The following is a 4,265-nucleotide window of genomic DNA, read 5'->3' as shown; positions in this document are numbered from 1 at the left end:
AAATGAAACTGATGTCCTGAGTCCTCACCTTTCCACCCTGGTGGCTCGGTTTTGGCCTAAGCAGCTCGTAAAACAAGTCAGCTTGGTCTGAATGTGCTGTGGCAGGAGTGCGAACAACCCACGCTGGCAGCCTCACAGGCAGAAGGGAAGGGTCGGCTGGCGCCTGTCGCTGCCAGCAGCACCTTCTCCTTGCACCCCTGCCGAGCACGGGGGATGCTGTTCAGCAGAGGCAGGTTGCAAAGTGATGCACAGACAAATTTACTGAAGAGCAAAGCCTCTTCATGCCGTTCACCGTCGTTAGTTTTTATGTAAAACACATCATGTTATGTTAGCCTAATAGTCCTCAAGCTCCAGCTTAATTGAACTGGCTGAACTTAAATATTGACTTTGTGTTCATTGTATTTTCTTTCTGCTCTCCTTATAAATGGGGTTAAACTTGGATTCCATGCTCATGTATGTGGTTCTTCCTCACTCACACACCTATATAGCATCTTTTCAGGAGGCCATTAGATGCCACCTTAATGTTTAAAAGGAGTTACTAAGCAATTGTCCATAATGAGGTCACGGTCACAAAAGCTTCACAAAGGCAGATAAATGTCATTTATGTTTCTACAGGTATGGCAAACTGAAGCACGAGGGCAGCAATGTTTAAAGCATTTCTGGTCCAGCCTGCTATGATGGGGCTTTCTCTGGGGGGGAGGATATTTAATGCACTTTCTCACAAAAACCATTTTATTTTCGTTTTAAGCTGGGATAGTTGACCAAGTTACAGCCAGGCTGTAGGTTACAGGCAGCACGTGAGGGGTCTTGCCTTAGCTCATACTTGATAGCAAACTGAGTCCACAGCCTTGAGCGAGACGTTGTTCATCATCTGCAGATGCATTAGAGAGCCCAACAGCTGGGAGACGAAACACACCCCCACCCCTTCCCAAGCACTCACACCACACCCTTCAGTGCATTTTCAAAGCTCCTGTATGTCTCTATTCTAATGTATATCAAGCCTTTTAGTAGTAACAATGCAGAAGGTTGTCACAGAAACTAATTAGGCTTCTGGGAGACCTGCATAAGTGGTTTTGATGCAGTAGAAGCAAACTTAAAATAGCTTATTGTTAATATAAGAAAATTGATAATGTTTCCTGCTAACTTGGTTACTAAACTAGCCTTGTACTATATTAATTTACTTCTTAGCTTAAGATGTATGTAAACTTAGTAGTAAGGATGTTTTAATAGGAGAACATTAGTAGGCCAGAGCATGTTAATATTTAATTAATAATAACATTAGTATTTCTATATCCATCATATGGGAATATGGAAGGATAAAGTTAACCCACAGAATAAAGTATACTTCGCAGCATCTACTGCCAGATACTGACAGCCAGATTAGTTTGATGGTTTAAGGTAATGAAAGAATGCATTGTGAACTTGGGGAGAGGGTACAAAACATAAGATCCTGGGGAATCAGTCTTTTTTGCTGTTGTTCCCACACTAACCAGGTCCTGTGTCGGCAGCCATGGGGTATAGATTTTCTTTCCTGGAGCACTTAGCTGTTGTTGCTACCATGGTTTGTTAAAATTGCCATGTTTTTTTTTTTTCTGCTGCGCAAGCACACAATGTTTTCTATAACTTCAATCAGGCTGTTACAATGCCAAACCTAATGAAAGCACATTTAATTAGGGAATGTAGTTTTGATGAAAGAGCATTTAATTGGGGCATGGTCTTTACTCTGCTGGGGTGTACCCTATTGCAACCATCACAAGTGTTGATGGAGAAGGAAGGGCAGGGACCACAGAAAGCAGCTGGGCTCATGTGCTCTATCTAAGTAGCCTCTATCTAAGCTCTTAGCTCTATCTTAGCTCTGCGTAGTCTTTTGCCACTGCCTGAGGCAGAGCACCGGGCTAGAAGGACCACTGGTCCAACCAGTAGGTCTGCCTGCTCTTCTGAGTCAGCTGTGCTAATGGCTGGGACCTGAATTTGCCCATGTCCCCTCTGCTGGCTGTAAGGACAGGGAGAAAATTTGACAGAGAAGGAGGGGCAGGTGATGCCACAGCATGGCATCAGGGATACAGAAAATCAGTAACATACCCTGGGAATGCAATTGGCCCCTGGTACTTAAAAACAGTGTTTCCAGACATACAGAATGGCAATTCTGCAGCCAGACGGAGTGGGGAGACCCAGGTCACCAAGCTCAGGTCTGGCTCCTGCAGGCTGTGTCCCCCGTGCAGGTGGTGTGGGGCAGAGGGGTCAGGCTGTGACCTCTCAGACCTCTTACCTGCAAGGCAGTTCTTCTAGCTCCTCTCATCTGGCCGTTTTGTCTGCTGTGGCTGTGACTTTCTAGTTTCTACTAGGGGAAGATGGTTGCTGTTCACATTCACAAAGGTGAAATTTCTAGTGGCAGTCATTTGTCTTGCCATCAGCCCCGATTTTCTTAATCAGCTTATTTGCTTTTAGTAAGAAAAATTGCTATTCTCTTCACATTACACCTAATGTAGTATCTAGAGGGAATTTATGTGTTATACTTTGCACTGAGCTAACGCCCCACCACAGCTGAAAGGTGAGCTCCCTACCCGACATGCACCATCTGGGGTGGTCATCTGATCCTCTGCTGAGCTAGTTCACCTATATAAGAGAAAAATAGACATAAACAGGTAGTAAACAAGTGCTTGACAAGAGCACAGTGGAGGAGTTGAGATGCCCTGGCAGGTATAAGAGGAGGTACAAGTGGGGGCAGGACCTTTTCAGTGGCAGCTGCTATAGATCCCCTCGGCTCCAACCATGTAAGGTGACCTTTACGTCACTTCTCGCTTGCTGTGCTCCACAGTGCTTCAGCAAAGCTTGGTTGAAGTGGGGAGGTGTTATTCTCAACCTTCTCCTGACAGGGAGGATAGAGCTTCATCTGAGCTGGGGGAATCATCCCTTCAGGTTACTCAGAGGTAGAAGTTTTGAAGCCACATCGATCTGCGTGTCGCTGGCTCCAGGGCTACTTAGTGGGCAACTAGCTGCCACCATATGTCACTAGGTTCAAACCCAGACAGAAGTCACCCCTACCTATGTATGTAGGCACTCTGACAGCTGTCAGAAGAGATTACCCTTCATTACCTGCCCAGATATTATGTTTTCAGGCCTTCTTGGAAGTCTAATGAATTTTAAAAAAAAGCCCACAGAGTTCAATTATCATGTTTGCCTTCCCACTTGCCTGTGGGGAAGAAGTGATTGGGCTTTGTGAGTGAAGCCAGAAGAGATAGTTAACAGCAAGAAAACCCTGCAGAGAAAATAGTGTGCATCCCCCAAGTGTATGTGCCACACAGCCGCGAGGCAACCTGCACCGACTAGCAGGTCAACCTGTTCTGGTAAGCTTCTGTGGCCAGATGACTAGGTCAGCAAGTTCTTCTATTGCCTTTCCAGCAAACTGTCCCAAAATGAACACGAGCTGTGTTTACAGCCCATCACAGATTATTTGAATTTGCACTGTGAGCATTTTTCAGGTCAGAAGCATTCTGGCACTTCTATTCTTTTGCATTTAAAAACACACTTTGTGTTTTCTTTGATATAGTACCAACTATCACAAGGTAAAGCCTGTTCCCACCTCTGTCTGACAGACTGTCCTTTCATGGTGAAGAATTCCCTGAGGTTGGACATTCACCTGCTGCCGGGCGTACTGAGTCTGGCTGGGATGGAGTTAACCTTCTCCCCAGCAGCCTGTAGGGTGCTGTGCTTTGGATTTGTGACTAAAGCAGTGTTGATAACACACCAGTGCAGTGGCTATTGCTAAACGGTGCCTGCACAGTGTCAAGGTCTTCTCCTTTTTTCATTCTGCCCCCGCAGCTGGGGGTAGGCAAGAAGCTGGGAGGGGACACAGCTGGGACAGCTGACCCCAACTGACCAAAGGGATATCCCATACATATGGTGTCGTGGTCAGCAACAAAAGCTTGGGGAAAAGGAGAAGGAAGCGGGGATGTCTGTGGTAACAAGTAACTGTCATGCATGCTGGGGCCCTGCTTTCCAGGAAGCGGTTAAATGTCTGTCTGCCAATGGGAAGCAGTGAATTAATTCCTTATTTTGCTTTGTTTTCACACATAGCTTTTGCTTTCCCTATTAAACCGATTTTATCTCAATCCACAAGTTTGCCAGCTGCAGTCAACCCAGCACACTAGGTCAAGGGAAATCTGAGCTCAATTGGGTGGGACTACATGAATCAGACTCAATGGATAATAAATCTTTTCTTCTTTTTAGGAAAAATACATTGGGTGTGCCTTTAGACAAACGCT

This window comes from Pelecanus crispus, chromosome 1 (genome assembly GCF_030463565.1).
Source record: "Pelecanus crispus isolate bPelCri1 chromosome 1, bPelCri1.pri, whole genome shotgun sequence".
NCBI lineage: Eukaryota > Metazoa > Chordata > Aves > Pelecaniformes > Pelecanidae > Pelecanus > Pelecanus crispus.
Note: the sequence above shows the minus strand (reverse complement) of the source record.